General features: G+C 34.0%; 1 protein-coding gene across 2 annotated transcripts in view; it reads left to right on the top strand.

The window, feature by feature from the left end:
• Positions 1–17,434, top strand: part of LOC145270318 (peptidyl-glycine alpha-amidating monooxygenase B-like) — a 239,606-nt gene that overhangs the window by 23,500 nt on the left and 198,672 nt on the right. Inside the window, exon 1 of one of the 2 annotated variants that reach the window (XM_080125965.1) lies at positions 11,331–11,837. The exons of the other annotated variant lie outside the window; for it this stretch is intronic. The gene's annotated coding sequence lies outside the window, so the exon portion shown is untranslated. Of the gene's footprint in view, positions 1–11,330; positions 11,838–17,434 lie in introns of those variants that run through there. 2 annotated transcript variants of the gene reach the window in all.

Below are 17,434 nucleotides of genomic sequence, written 5' to 3'. Positions count from 1 at the left end.
ACAAATCCAAATCATCAATCCTCAACTTCCAAAAAATCCAAATCATCAATCCTCAACTTCCAAAAAATCCAAATCATCAATATTCTACTTCCAAAAAATCCAAATCATCAATCCTCAACTTCCAAAAAATCCAAATCATCAATCTTTTACTTCCAAAAAATCCAAATCATCAATCTTTTACTTCCAAAAAATCCAAATCATCAATCTTTTACTTCCAACAAATCCAAATCATCAATCTTCTACTTCCAACAAATCCAAATCATCAATCTTCTACTTCCAAAAAATCCAAATCATCAATTCTCAACTTCCAAAAAATCCAAATCATCAATCCTCAACTTCCAAAAAATCCAAATCATCAATCTTCAACTTCCAAAAAATCCAAATCATCAATCCTCAACTTCCAAAAAATCCAAATCATTAATCCTCAACTTCAAAAAAATCCAAATCATCAATCCTCAACTTCCAAAAAATCCAAATCATTAATCCTCAACTTCCAAAAAATCAAATCATCAATCAACTTCCAAAAAATTTGAAACGTAAAATTTTATTTTATTTTAATTTTGTTAATCAGACAATCTCATTCATTAAGACGAGTGAAAAGTGATAACGTATGCACATACAAATGTGTGGGTGTTTTATAAGAAATCGAGAACTGCAGCTTTCCGTTATAAAAGTTTGATCTTTTAAATAAATAAATGCCAGATTAAATTGGCACCAGGTGGAGATAATTGATTCAACCAGTCATAAAAAGCTTCCATATCTCTATTACTTATTATGCATGTATAAGATATTCGAAGATGATAGGCCAATACGAATTCTGTCCTGTGTTTTCTCTTTAATTGATTAATGGCTGAGTTTTCTTTTTTACTTAAACATAAAGTAAATTTCTTATATCCTTACCTACCGACTTGGGTCTTCTTTTAATCTGTATTTTGTTGCCACTCTCTTCCCTCCACTGAAACATTTATTGCTTTTGAGAAGGATGTTGTAGTTTGCTTGAAACATTGTGCTTAATGTGAAAGGAGTTATGTTTGAAGGCTATATCAATGCGGTTCGTAGGAAACGCCGAGGACACGAGTTAGTATATAAAAGAATAATGACAGTATTAGAAGGAAACTTAATATAATTGAAAATTATTGAAAAGGTCGGGGTTGTTATTTTATTTTTATGAGTTGTTTACCAAGGCTTCAAGTTAGAATATAGTTAAATATCTTATGATGTTAAACAGATTAATCGTAATCTTTTTTTTTATGATGAAAAGTTTTATTTTATTTCTTTGCACAATGTCAATCATGTACGTGACTTAAGACCGTAGAAAGACTAATAGGTTGTGGCAATGTGTTTCATTTACAGGTATGAATGGAATAGGCATTGCAATGACTATTATCGTCATATGCTTGTTTTAAATGCTAACACGTGTTAGACGACTGGGTTCTTTTTTTTATCAAGACATATCGCCACTTGGACTTACGGGGGGGGGGCTACTATTTGGGACGATGCCTAGAAAAGATTAACAAGATGTTAGTTAACGTTACATTGTAACTTCTGCATATGAGCACAGTCCAGAAAGTAGGTTGCAGGAAGGGAATTCCAAAGTCTAGCTGTTTAAAGAAAGAAACTATTAAAGTAGCCTTTCTGGCATTTAGAGACCTCAACAGTGAAGAGGTGTGATTTTGTTGCGAAGCGGGTTTGTCAGGGACCGAAAAGAAGAAAAAACGAAATGGACAATAAATAACAAAAATTGCATCTGCAAAAACCCAACAGTTTATTTAGCAATGGTTACTTACATGCTACATTACTTTTCAATATAATCGTCACTGGCAGAGATAACCATCTCAAAATCGCTGTAAAATGAGTCACAAACTTTTGCAACCATGTCATTGTCTATAACAGCAAACGCCTATGATGGTGGCCTTCAGAGAGTCAACCTCACTTACACTCTAGAAGAACTAGTCAAGGGGATTGTAGTTTGACAAGATGACAAATCTGATGATCACGCTTTAGTCATTTTGACCTTGTGTAGAAGAGCAGTATCCTGTAGAAAGCAGTTATCTGGCAGTCATCTCATCCATCCAGGCTTTCATCACACTCTTTACAACCTCCTGACATTTACTTTTTGTCAAGTGTCGGATTTGCTGCAACACCTTGTATCCTTTAGTTTATGAAATTATAAGCACCTTGTAATTTCCTTTTAGTTTATGAAATTATAAGCACCTTGTAATTTCCTTTTAGTTTATGAAATTATAAGCACCTTGTAATTTCCTTTTAGTTTATGAAATTATAAGCACCTTGTAATTTCCTTTTAGTTTATGAAATTATAAGCACCTTGTATTTTCCTTGTATCCTTTAGTTTATGAAATTATAAGCACCTTGTAATTTCCTTTTAGTTTATGAAATTATAAGCATCTTGTATTTTCCTTGTATCCTTTAGTTTATGAAATTATAAGCACCTTGTAATTTCCTTTTAGTTTATGAAATTATAAGCATCTTGTATTTTCCTTGTATCCTTTAGTTTATGAAATTATAAGCACCTTGTAATTTCCTTTTAGTTTATGAAATTATAAGCACCTTGTAATTTCCTTTTAGTTTATGAAATTATAAGCACCTTGTATTTTCCTTGTATCCTTTAGTTTATGAAATTATAAGCACCTTGTAATTTCCTTTTAGTTTATGAAATTATAAGCATCTTGTATTTTCCTTGTATCCTTTAGTTTATGAAATTATAAGCACCTTGTAATTTCCTTTTAGTTTATGAAATTATAAGCATCTTGTATTTTCCTTGTATCCTTTAGTTTATGAAATTATAAGCACCTTGTAATTTCCTTTTAGTTTATGAAATTATAAGCATCTTGTATTTTCCTTGTATCCTTTAGTTTATGAAATTATAAGCACCTTGTAATTTCATTTTAGTTTATGAAATTATAAGCATCTTGTATTTTCCTTGTATCCTTTAGTTTATGAAATTATAAGCACCTTGTAATTTCCTTTTAGTTTATGAAATTATAAGCATCTTGTATTTTCCTTGTATCCTTTAGTTTATGAAATTATAAGCACCTTGTAATTTCATTTTAGTTTATGAAATTATAAGCATCTTGTATTTTCCTTGTATCCTTTAGTTTATGAAATTATAAGCACCTTGTAATTTCATTTTAGTTTATGAAATTATAAGCATCTTGTATTTTCCTTGTATCCTTTAGTTTATGAAATTATAAGCACCTTGTATTTTCCTTTTAGTTTATGAAATTATAAGCACCTTGTATTTTCCTTGTATCCTTTAGTTTATGAAATTATAAGCACCTTGTATTTTCCTTTTAGTTTATGAAATTATAAGCACCTTGTATTTTCCTTGTATCCTTTAGTTTATGAAATTATAAGCACCTTGTATTTTCCTTGTATCCTATACCTAAGGCAGACAGATGGACATATAGCCTTTTATATATAAAAGGCTAAATGTGTGTCTCTATATTGTCAAATCTCATCAAAAACTAAAAGTTGCAAAGCAGCACTAGGGATTGGATTTTTTACAGACCATTCTTTTATGGGTCTTTAGCCATTTGGAATTCCATTTGGAATCGTTTTTAAGAATGGGTCAAAAATGGGTCAAAATTGAAAAAGAATCCTTATACATTTTGTCCATTCATCTTAGTTTATTTTTCAAATATTAATCGGTTCATATGCGTGTCACGTTGGTGTAGTGGTAACGTCACCAGCTTTGTAATGCTACAGGTCTGCTTTTGATTCTAGCTGATGGCATCAAAGTACTTTTTTTTTTTTTACTTTTGAAATCACGACCTTATAATAATATATACGGAATCTGGACAAATTAAAATATCAAAACCGGGGTTCCCTCGCTAGTATATATCTAATATATAAAAGGTACGTCTGTCTGTCTCCATATTTTCAAACTCTATCACTTCCGAAACTAAGAGTGGCAGAGGGGCCTCAAATGATTGGATTTTTTATGAACTCTTCTTATTGGTCTTTAGTCAGTTAAAATAGTTTTAAGGGGTCAAAAAGATGTTAAATAGTTTTGAGGGGTCAAAAAGATGTTAAATAGTTTTAAGGGGTCAAAAAGATGTTAAATAGTTTTAAGGGGTCAAAAAGATGTTAAATAGTTTTAAGGGGTCAAAAAGATGTTAAATAGTTTTAAGGGGTCAAAAAGAAGTTAAAATTGAAAAAATCGTTATACATTTTGTACATTCATCTTAATTTATCTTTAACCAGTTCATATTCGTGTCATGTTGTTATGGTGGTGACGTCACCAGCTTTGAATGCTACAATTTTACTTTCGGTTTCGATTCTAGCTGATGGTACCCAAATGCATTTTTTGTTTTACTTTTAAAAATCACGACTCTATAATAATATATACGAAAACAAATTAAAATATCATATTTGCGTGCATTACACGACAAAGCAAAGCCAGGCATAATATTTTTTTCTTTATTTATTTTTTTTTTTTAAACATATATAAATTTCTTTTGTAAGATTTCTATTTATATTATTTTTTTTTTACTAATGGGTTACCACTTATCAAGGCAAGAGACCACTCGAGAATAAGGGTTAAAGAAATCGTGAGATGAAGAGATTTCTTCATAGGAATTATCTAGGGGAACTGGGCTCAACAAGTGTTTACTCACATTTGACTTGCAGAAGACCATACTGCAGTCGGTTGGGAAGCAGGCGATTCATATACTGCTCCACATATAGGATGTTCTAAGAAGGAAACTTTGTTCATGGAAGTTTCTTTAAGATTTTTTTTTTTTGTAAAGACAAGAAGAGAAAGGAAAGTTCTCCACTATAGTTGAGGCAAGATGAGTTCTTGCTGTGAATGTTTTATGGGAGGGAAGCAGATGTTAGAGCTCCATCGAGTATCTACCATGAACATGATGATACATTAAACAGAAGCTTGCAATATCTTTTCTGTGCAAAAGCGGTTATAAGGACGAGAAGAGAGAATCCCCCATTAGATTGTGGAGTCGATTTTGTACTTTATCCAGATTAGAAAAAATGCTCAGTGCAGCACTTTTCCAGATATGACCGCAATACTTCATCTTGGGATGTATTTGGCCTGTATAAAGGTAGATGATTACATCGGTGGTGAGATACGTTCCAAACCAGAATGATCTAACCATTTTTCCAGCAACCATAACAACAGATTTAATGCAAGGCTTCCCTTTCAGGTCTCGAGTGAAGCTTAGTAAAGAAGAGGGCTTCCTCACAAAAAGAAGTGAGGATCTGAGCATTGATTTTAGAGGTATTAGTAAGTCAATGGTCTTTGAAGTGCTGCAGAGATGGGTTTGTCATCTATATAAATGTCAATGAATGATCTCAGAATGATTTGGAAGATTTTTTATAAAGATAAGAATAGAGTTGAGGTACACTGTCACTGATGTTATGTGCTTCAAACGTTTTGCCACAAACCATTACCTTTTTATAGTTCTATCAGAGAGAAAGAATTTCATGGTTAAGAGAACATTTCCAGATACTCCATAGGTAATGAGCTTGTAGAGCAAACCTTTGTGCCAAACCCTATTGTAGGCTTTTGTTACATCACTCTATCACTCTAGAAATGAAGCTACCATCAAAGATTCACTGATCTTGTGCAATATCGCAATCAGTATGTCAGCTGTAGATCTTTCAGGACGAAATCCACATTGCTTGTCTCTTCATAGTTTTATTAGTCACAGAGAGGAATTCTGAGGGTTAATATATAGCAAAGTTCTTTGCAAAAGTTCTAGCTTTACCAGATGCTGAGTATATCGCATCTGGTCCATTAATGATGGTGTTGTGTGTCAGTAACATGGTTAACGCGGTACTAATTTGAACTCCACTTGTGTCAGCTAAGTGCAGAGAGGTCAAGGTGACATATATCAAACTAATTGACTTCCATTGACAAAACATGCACATGCATTGCTAGAAACTGGGTCGGTACATTTTGAGTGCAGGCTGGCTAATGGAGGTTATCACCCCCACACATACACCCTGATATAAATAGAAACACACATGGGGTATTTTGGGGACTGTTGGATTTGGAGTCAGAGCTTGGTAATCTGTTGGATTTGATTGGATATAATTGATTTGAGATCAGGAGGATCAGACAAAGATGTGTCGATGAAGACGAAAGAAAGCTTAAGTCAGCAATGCAAGGAGTTCTCGCTTTACTTGTAGACGAATAGAGATTCTTGCCAGAAAATCAGTGTCGTGTTTTCATCTTGAATGCTTCTTTACAGATGATCGACTAGTGATGGGAATAGGACAAAAGATAACAAAAAAAGGCATGGTGAACTCTTAACACGTATATGCACACACACACACGCACACACACACAATCAAGAACTACTAAGAATAACACAGCAAGTAGATACGCAACTTAAGAGACCTTAAAGGAACTCAACTGCGTGTATACACACCAAACTATATAAATGTGTATAATAGAATGAGAACAGATGCACGTGGGCAAGCCTGAAGAGACAATCACATAGAGGTCATTAGGACACCCACACACACGATGGGGAAAGACATACATAGACACAGTTATATAGCGCACAACATAACAATGGTTCGGATAGATACCTTGCTAATGTTCAAGACCTTGTTTGACTAAAACTAATGGGAGCCAAGCATCTGATTGGCAACTATAGACTTAACTGATTCGGCATAAGATTTTTTTAGCATTTTCCTTGTTTTTTTTTTATTTTATGGAAATCGTTCCAAACAAGGCATGAATCCACTTGATGTAAGGAGCTAAAAATGAAGATCAAAAAATCAGTCAACAATAAGTATTAGATGGATAAATTCTGACCCAGAAAACAGTAATTCTTCCCCCTTTGTCAGAAATATCGCTCATGGAATGTGAGGACTAAAGGACAAAATAAGGGAAACCAGTTACGAAGCTGATGAAAGTTAACCCCACGGTTCACTTCCTACTCTCCTTAATTACTGTTTTGAAGTTGTTTCGGGCAGTAGCAATTGAAATAGCAGCTTCTATGGGTAATAGCGGCATTGGGGGGGGGGGAGCATAGCATGAATAGCTCTTCTGTTTCTGTTGAAATCTTTTGGATGATATAAAGTTCTCTTTACCAGCGATCAACCACTCAGATATTTCAGATTGGTGCAGGGCATGGATTTAAGGAGGGTTTCAGAAATGAAAGATTTTAAGCAGTCTCAATTGGCTTTTGAATATCAAACTTTGCAATGGAAACTGACATCAGGGGATACGCTGAATTTCATTTTGATCCTAATCTTGCTTCCCTTATTTTGTCCTTTTAGTCCTCACATTCCAGGAGTGATATTTGTGACAGTTCGCAAGATTTTGAAGTCGTAGTACTTTTTTTTTTTTTAGCTCCTTATATCAAATGGCTTCATGTCTTGTCTGGAGGGGTGATTTCCATAAATAATGAGACAACTGAGTAGTCAGGACAGTAAATGTGCACTGTTCAGAGAATGTTGTCAAAAAATGAGATCACGAAGGCTTGTGAAGATCAACAATTTTTGTGCAAGAAAGAAATAAGTTTTGAGTGGACTAGACACTTACCATTGTGAACATTCAAAGTCACCAAGGACATGAATGCTAACAAAAAGGGGTGAACATTTGTTAATTTTGTGAAAGATTTGCTGAATGGCAGTAACTTCTTCGGTGACGGGATGATAGAGGGCAAAGATAAAAATGATGTGTGCAAGTTTGATGCTGAAAGGACAAATTACGGGTTTGATAAGAAGTGTTCCTACCGCACAGAAAGCCGCCCCTAATCTAAGTACAGATTCCATGATCATGTTTTTTCCTAGTGTTTATGTTCTTTATACAGTTTTGTTTAAAACCATATTTTCTTCAGACTTATACATATACGTCAAGTTTTACATTAGGTTGATGTCATATTCGTAACTATTCCACATAAAAAGAGGGAATAATATAGGTGCAGAAGATTTAGTATATATTTTATTAAACTTTTTTTGAATAAGGGCAACTTCTTCAGTGGATGATAATAAACAAAAACGATGCTGTGTCCAAGTTCAACACGGAAACAAATTTAGGGCAAATTCTGATTGTCGTAGGAAGTGTTCCTACCATACAGAAAGCCATCCCTGATCTAAGTACAAATTTCTTCCTAGTATTTATGCTGTTTATTCAGTTTTTTTTTTTTTTTTTTTTTTCTCAGATATATAAGCAAATATAAGTTGAGTTCTATGGATTAAAAGACAAAAGGACAGACTTGAATTGCAAAAGTCAAAAGGACAAAACATTGAAAACTGTTTATGGCAACACTTTGAAGAGCATTGGTGATGAAGATGATCAACTGATTTCTCTCTTCTAATCTAATACAATGGAAAAACTGACTTGTTATTTTTAACACCTTTAAAATCAAGCTACACTCCTTTCACCACCAATGCTTAGACCCTTGTTTTACCTTAGTTGAAATGAATGGTTCTCATTTTGAGGAAGCTCCTTGTCTTAATATGCTAGGGGGACTGACTTTTACTCCAGACCTGGAGTGAAAGACATCCAATCTGTTAAGGTTGCTGGGAAAATAGTTGGATCATTCTATTGCTTCAAAAAGTACTTCAGTCCTGATGCCATCCTCTGCTAATATCAGATTAAGATACGTTCCAAGATGAGTTACTGTTACTACATCTGAAGAAGTGCCACTCAAAGCACTCTTTTTGATTCGATAAAGTACAAAATCAACTTTGCAATCCAGTGGGATATCTTTTTTCTTCATTACAACTATTTTCTCATAGAAGAAACGTTGCTAGTTTTCCTCTACTCTATATTTGTTGTATTGTGGGGGAGGGCTCATATAAATGTGTGTGTGTGTGATGTTGTTTTACATGGCCCAACTAAATGTCTATGGTGGTTCTTCACTTTCTGAACCATATGTTCTTATGCATATATATTTATAAGTTTCGTGGTTCAATATTAAATTCTGAAAAAACAACATATAGAGACATGTTTTTTCAGAATTTAAAATTGAACCACAAAACTTATATATTGCTCTATTCTTAAATATTGAGCTTTTCCTTTTTGGCTAGAATCTCCTTGAAAGTATTACTTCAAGTAATATCTATCAGGATTTTTCATCTGAATTCGATCAGTGCCTTATCTCGCATATATATATATATATATATATATCTCAGTCTAGTTACGTTCCGTGGTTAATTTCGTCTAGGTGTTGATGCATGCCTGTGTCAGACATGTATTTTGACATACCTTTTCAACTGTGTCGTTAGTCCTCTGTCTGAGAATTTCATCTGTTCTTGGATGGAGCTGGATCCTGTGTACGATTGCATTTCAAACAATCCAAGACGATGATTGATTTTATATGGTTTTTATTTCATTTCTCAGGTGTCGTTCGCAGAAGAAATAGTAAGTGAATATCTCTGCTTCGGTGTTTCTCTTAGTCTCCATTTTGAGACATGTCACCTCCCTTCCGGTCGGGGTGGGGTGATGAACTGTTAACCGATTCGCTCTGCTTGACTTCTGAATTCCGACTCTATGTTCATGTGACAGACAGACGCATCCTTCTGTCAGCTATTAGACCTTCCACTGCAAACTTGTCCAGTTTAGTTTTGACATGTTTTGACAACTTTATCAAAACAGTTTATATCTCCTCGTTTACTTCGCCAGTTAGATAGATATATTGATCGAGAGATCGATAACTAGCTAAACAGATAGCTAGATCGATAGATAGACAAATAACAGATAATTTCTATTCTGCTCAGCAACTATATAACATTTATTTCCATGCAAGGTGCTCGACTGAGTTCCAATCTCTGGCTTTTTTTTATAAGACATTCACAGCAAGAACTCATCTTATTACCACAACTGCAAAGAACTTTCCTTTCTTCCTTCACATGTGTAATATCAAATAGAATTTCTATGAAAAGTTTATTTCTATGTCTGTGGAACACATTATCATGGGATTGCTTCTCAATAAGTACTTGTCATTAATTGTCATTATTTATAATCAATTTTCACTCCTTTAATTCACCATTTTCAATCCTCTCATAGTATTCTTTATCGTTCAACTGACAATCCATCTCATTAATCCATATCCGATGCTACCAGATCAAGCTGTCTGAAGATGCTGGCTTCCAGACATAATGTACCAAACATTGATGCTGTTGTTTTTTTTTTCATCTTTCCCTTTGTAAAATTCAATCCTGTCCTTCAAAAACAAAACAACCAAACCAAACACCACGAATAAATATTTGAAGATATAAACAACTTGAAGTATGAAAACTTCTTCATTCCAAAATGATCAGATTCGAAATAAAATTATCTGAAAAGGGTTAATATGGCATAAAACAAGACTATCAACCCGTATCCTTGAATGGCTTTTAACCCTTTATTTAATTTTATTTTATTTATTTTTTTTAGTGACACCAATCGGTTAATATGTTTAATTTAGTTGTTTTTTTTTGTTTTTTTTTTTAGCATAATTTTCTTTTGTTGAGAGCGATGCTATATTGTATAATTTCTGGAGCATTTGTTTTTTTTTTTATTGTAGAAGTGGATTCTGGAATATGCAAATAGTCAGGTATTAGCCAATCAAAATGGGTGGAATTTGAGAAGGGAGAAGTTATTATTTTTGAATCGGTAAATGAAAAGATTATGTTATGTGTACGTATGTAATCAGTTAATGGTGGTGCAAGCACAATATTGTAGGAAAATATAGAATTTAATCTGGTTTCAACTGGTGGTGGTGGGAGCACTACATATTGAGAAAAATAGGAACTCCTTCCTCTGTAGATGTGGCGATTGTGATGTTGCTCATCGAATGTAATGTAGCATTTTATTATCACAAATGAATGTGGCAGCAATGGTGGTCGTAATCTACATAAGATTAGTGGCTGTCAGGGCAGAGGTATTGAATTTGTATGTGGCATCTGTTGTTGCAAACCTACAGTACTTTGGTTGCAATCAAAATATTATATATGCAGATAAATACATTCTACTGAATGGTCTTGTCATCCCTGCCGAAAGGGGTGGCCGGAACGTCTTGTTACTTACTAAAAATTAACAGAAAAAGAGGAAGACCCAGCAAAGCACATCTTTGTCAAATATCAGTTTTATTACCTCCATTTTGTGCAACAAAAATGTTAATGGAAGCGAATAAATTATTATGTATTTCTTTTTCTAGTGTTCATACATTGTTTTTTTGTTCTTATTGAATAAACTGAATCTCAGACATTTTGTATTGCGGCATTGTTTCTCGATTGTTACCTCCTTTGTAGGGTTCAGAAGACTTTTGCACTTGTAGTTTAATTCATCTTACGTTGCAGTTGTTTATTTGCTGCATGTTTGATTAATTAGATTGAGCAGGTGTTGCAACAGTCTTCGCTGTCCACTTAACTCCTTGCAACTTAAAATATGATCAATCAAAATATGCGAGAAACAGAATAGAAAATTTAAAAGAAAGACCACATGTGACATCATCTGCTGTTTGGAATTCTTTTGGATTTGAAGACAAGGATGTTGAAACTGATTGCAAAAGAAAGACTATAGCTTGTTTCAATTACATTTCTGAACAGACGCAAGGGGTCGAAGACAGCAAGATCACGGGAAATACAAACAATCGTGTGGTTGAATACACTTCCATTACATGGATGGAAGAAAATGTTGAAATAAAAACTGGTGAATGAGTAATTTCTGCCCACTTATGTGACGTGGATGCCATTAGTTATTGACCCAAATTGTCTCAATTATTTGTTTACGATCAAGCATTCCCCCGGAAGTACCCACCTCCATCGATTCAGAAAGATACTGTCCCTTTCAACCATAGGCATAGTACGCAAGTGGCCTGTGTTTCAACCAACAAGAACTGACGTCACCAATAAAGGTAATGAGAAATTCAGTTGACTATCAACTCGGCTACAACTTTGCTAACTAAATTATTTACAAAAAAAAAACAACAAAAAAAACGAAATGCATTATGGTTGATTTAATTTCATAATTTTTTAATTTTAATACGAGATTTAATTTTTTTCATTTTTTTTTTCTTGCATTTTCACTATTCTTGTCACTTGTATGATGAGTCGGATCGACTCCTTGTTCTGAACAGAATTTAAAATCCCTGACAGTGACCATTATTATTAAGCAAGTGATAAAATCAACAGAACGATCTACAAGACAACCCAAACCAACACATATTTCTGGGCAGCAGAGCTGCCTTCAATTGCCAGACTTTTTTCGTATGGGCACTTTTATTGATAGTACACACACAAAACTCTAGTCCTCTTCAAAGTAATTTCCTCCGGCTGGAAGGCCCCATGGAAGTCCTCTTTTGTGAGCATAGTAGTAACCCTCGTCACAGCCTCTTTCATCTCCTTATTTGTCTCATAGCCTCTAAAATTTTCCTTGAGCTTAGGGAATAACCAAAAGTTACAGGGAGCAAAGTCTGGACTATAGGGAGGTTGAGAAACTGTCTTGATGCCTATCTTGGTTAAATAATCAGTGACAAGGATGGAGTTGTGGACTGGTGCATTGTCCTGGTAGAAATGCCACTAACCTGATTTTAAGAATGCTGGCTTCTTCTGATGGGATCTCTTCCTGAACTCCCTTAAAACCTCGACATAGTATTCCTTGTTGACTGTCTGTCCAGTGGGAACCCAGTGCATGTAGATCATGATCGTGCTGTCAAAAAAAAAAGAAGAAAAGAAAAGGATCCCAAGTTTCTGGATGGATTTGCTCTGTCTGGCCTTCTAGGGTCTGGAAGAGCCAGCATATTTCCACTGGGAACTCTGTCTCTTGGTTTCTGGGTCATAGCAGTAGATCTAACTTTCATTGCAGGTCACCAGAACCTCACGAACTGCAGGATCTGAATTGATCAGCTTGACCACCTCCTTATTGTCATGACAACGTCTTCCTTTCTCATCTTCTCTGAGCATCCTTGGGACAGACTTTGTACAAATTTTTTGCATCTTCATTTTCTCGTGGATAATTGTGTGTACAGTTCTCACACTGACATCAAACTAAACTTATTGCCTCTATAGACACATGGCAATTATTATTTGGTCAATCAACTCTGGTGTTCTGACTTCCTTACTCCTCTCACACTTTATCCCTCGCAGACTTCCTGCCTTCCTTGAATCACTGAAAAACTGATTCTCGATTCATGCAAGATGGTCTAAAAGCAGTCTGAAGCATTCCATACGTTTCTATGGCAGTTTTTGCAAGTTTAAAACAGAATTTTATTGCATATCGTTCTTCTAAAGTGTCCTCTACGTCCAGATTTCATTTTTGAAATTTACCAGTTGTGGAAATCGGGTTTTAGTAGGGTATATTACAATTCCTATTGTAGCTATATCTTCAGTTCAGGAGCACAAACTACTTGAATTCTAACCAGAAATTATTTAAAGTCTCCACGATCGTATATGAATTTCTCACAATTGTAAATGAATTTCTCACGATTGTAAATGATGGTTATTTTTTAGCTGCTTACATCAAGTGGCTCCATGCCTTGTCTGGAGAGATTTCCATGAAAAAAAAAAAAAATTAGCAGAATCGTCATTTATCTGCAATAAAGAAATGCTTATATGTTTGTGTCTATGCACATTATCTTCACATCCATGGCTAAAACTGAAATTTTCTAATCGCCAAAGATGAAATGAAAATAATTATCTGCTGTCACTGATTTTGATTTTACCATTTTAAAATGAATAAAATGTTATACATTGAATTGTCATTCGCCTTAAATGACATTCGTTTTATTTAAAAAAAAAAAAAAAATGAAGCTGACAATGGCAAGGAAACAAAATGTAGAATTGCCATAGGGTTTTGCTATTTTATACAGAACTAGCAGAGTAAGGGGGCATCTGGCATTGCCCGGTCGTAAATTACGCTTAAATATATTTTAATTTGTACAGATTTGTATTTATTACAGAACCAATTCTCTATTGAATGTTAATTTGTACCTAATATATATAGTACTGATTTCAAAAGTTAAAAAAAAAATTACTTGGGTGCCATCAGTTAGAATCGAAACCAAAACATTTAGATTTAATTCTTTCTTGTCTATTTGTCAATAGCTACATTGGTAGAGAACTAGGCTGGAGCGCTAAATGTCTTGTTATTAAACGACTTCAATCTATGAATGAAATTGTGCATGTGAAAAAATAATAGAAATATGTCGACAAGTTGAAATGAACATTTTGCATTTCAACTTGCTGATATTTCTGTATGCGTCATCCATCCAAACAAAGATTTTACTCATTATTAACCATCCTTGGTGTATGATTACTATTTCCTGTTAATTTCAGTGTTATATGACCAATAGTTTAAGAGTTTATCGGTTAAATATTTACACATACAGACACACATACATCTATTGTTTTATTAATATAGACTAGCAAGGCTATTCAGCATTGCCTGGGCCATGAATAAACAGAATAAAAAAGTTAAAGTATTTACAATAATATCTTTTATTTATAAATTCTTTCAATGTATTTCTTTTTTGTCTGTGTGATTGACCTAGTGTAAGTGCTGTTTTTAAAACAGCTTTTTTTTTTTACATAGACGTCACCACTTATCAAGGCCGATAGGCCACTCAAGGATAAGGGTTAAAGAGTGTAGAGTAGTCAAAAGGACAATATAGTAATCGATAGTAGTGGAAGTTCGGTAAATTTGTTAACTTAAGTGGAACGGCTCATCAGAAACTTGTTCACGTTGGACTTGAAGACAACCATATTATAGAAAGCTGGAAAGCAGGAAAACGGAAGACAATTCCACAGGCGTGCAGTTCTAAGGAAGAAGCTTTGATCATGGAATCTATGTTTAGGTTTAGGTACAGATAAAGAGTGGGGAAAATTATTGATAATGTTTTCAGCTAGTCTAGTGTTTCTTGTGAAAGTTTGGCGAGGGGGGACCATAGATTGAAGCTCAGTCGAACACTTTCCATGAAAATAACGATAAAGCAGAAACAAATTCGCAACATCTCTTCTGTGAGACAGAGGTTGCAGCGAAGAGAAAAGGACATCTCCCACCAGACCCCGAAGTCTATTTTGAACCCTATCAAGGCAGGACAAGTCTTTTCTAGCAGCTCCTGCCCATATGTGGCAACAGTACTCCATCCTTGGACGTATCTGGCTCTTATATAGATAGAGAATTGCATCAGCAGTGAGATATCTACTGGATCGATAGAAGGATCCGACCATTTTTCCAGCGGCCTTGGCAACAGATTTGATGTACGTATTCCATTTAAGATCAGGAGTAAAGGTCAAGCCCAGAAGCCTGTCAAAACTTGAGGCCTCCCCAAGACGAGAACCATTCATTTCAATTGATGCCAGATGGGGATCACAACGTTGATGATGTAAAGATAGAAGCTTGGTTTTAGATACATTAAAAGTAACCAGCCACTCCTTTCCCCATTGTACAATGTGATCAAGCTACAAGTAAAAATAATAACAGTTAATCTTGTGACCTTCTCCATGCACGAATTTTGTGTCCCCCAAGAAAAAATAGGACTGTAATTTTTTTTAAACATAACTAGGTCCAGGTTATTTGGTTGGTTTTATTTTACAGCATATCAACCCTTTTCAGGTTATTTAATGCCGAATCCAAAGATTATGAAGAAAAATCTTTTAATAGAATATATTTGTTGTTTTCAAGTCGGTTTCTATGTAACCCATAGTTGGGACCCTAACAGGTACTACCACTCCGGGTCAGAGTGGACCTGGAAGCAATGGCAATTAAAGGGTGGCTCCACACTCCCCAAAGCCCGTAAGCTGGGGTCTCACCACTGGATATAGTTTAAGTTCATATCCAGGAACAGTCAAGATTATGCTGAATCTAATGGCGTAAGGTTTGTAAGTGTACCTTGTGTAGTTTCTGGCTTTTAATTCTAACTTTCCTTTATAAATTTATAGAAGATAATGAAAAAAAAAAACATATCAGTGTTTATGGTGGCCAGGGGAAACTTGAATGATTTTAAATGTCAACGTAAACTTTACTAGCAGGACGCTTCACTATGTTTTCTGCACCAATTTGTTTCGAAATAATGTTTGTGAGGGTTAATACTATTAAAAAGAAATGACTTCTAGTGTTGGGACAATTAATCAGAAATCAAAAAAAATCAGAAGTTTTAGAGTTTTTTTTGGATTTGGAAAAAATTGGTGCATATTTTCTGATGCCAAAAACGATTTTTTTTTTTTTTTGTTTCAAATTTCATATACCATGCATTCGATTGATAATGAAATATTCATTGATTTTAAATTACCAGTAAAACTAAAATCTATAAATAACCTCCACAAGTGTGATGATCAATTTTCTAAAAATATATGCAAGAGTTTTTTTTGTTGTTTTTTTACAGTAATCCCAAGAAAAGAAAAAAAGCAACTCTATCTTTAAAACGGAATCGGAATCAGTAATTGTATTGGAATCGGAAATTCAGAATAGAATCAGTAATTGTATCGAAATCTGAGAAAAATATTGGAATCATCCTAATCATTGATTAATTCATCTGAAAAAAAAAATATCTTTGTCAGTTAAATGTTATGAAAATAAATCAAATATTTAAAAAAAAAAATATCTTTGTCAGTTAAATGTTATGAAAATAAATCAAATATTTAAAAAAAAAAATATCTTTGTCAGTTAAATGTTATGAAAATAAATCAAATATTTAAAAAAAAATTTTTTAATTAAAACTGACTGATCCATGTCTCGGTATTGCCTGGGAAAGCTGAATAACTCGAGAAATTCCATGCCTAATTTTGAATTATTAATTGATTATGATTATCCATCGTGAACACAAACTCTACAATGTTAGAAGCAGAAATCTAAGAAGTGTTTTAAGAAAAGTAAAAAAAAAAATGTAAAACCGATCGTATTTTTCTCTTACGATAAGAAATGTGACAAAAGGTTGGAAAATCGAAAAGTCGATGCTCCAAAGGAAAAGCATTCAGATCTGCAAAAACTGCATGAGCAGCCCCGTAGGCATTCCCCAGTAGGGTGCCTTGGACGACTAGCAATAAACTAACCCTTTCTCGAAGGCAAAAGCCTCAGAGGGTGGATCCCTTAGAACTGCACCAGACTAGCATCAATACCACAATCAACAAAGAAAAAAGCCATTTCAGAAATGGTCCCGTCTCTGTTGATTTTGTTGCTGAGGTAAAAACCACAGTGGCGCCAAGAAACAGATAATTCTACAAATATTTTAATATTCCAAATGAGATTATCTGTATAACTTAGAAGAATGCTGTTTAGTGTATGACATATATAAATCATAGTTTAATTACGAAAGATAACTGAAAAATAAAACAAAACAAACTGCAAAGTATTTGAGCTTTAATGCTATGCTACACATATGTCTTGTTAATGAAGGAGAAATCCTTACAAACTGAGGTAATTTGCACAGAAGTGATTTTTCAGAAAAGTTAAAAAAAAAAAAAAAAAAAAAAAAATTGAAAAAATAATTGAATTTATGAATATTGTGTTTTTGAA

Source organism: Euprymna scolopes, chromosome 4 (assembly GCF_053919585.1).
Source record: "Euprymna scolopes isolate OS-2025 chromosome 4, ASM5391958v1, whole genome shotgun sequence".
NCBI lineage: Eukaryota > Metazoa > Mollusca > Cephalopoda > Sepiida > Sepiolidae > Euprymna > Euprymna scolopes.
This window is presented reverse-complemented; position numbering and strand designations above follow the sequence as displayed.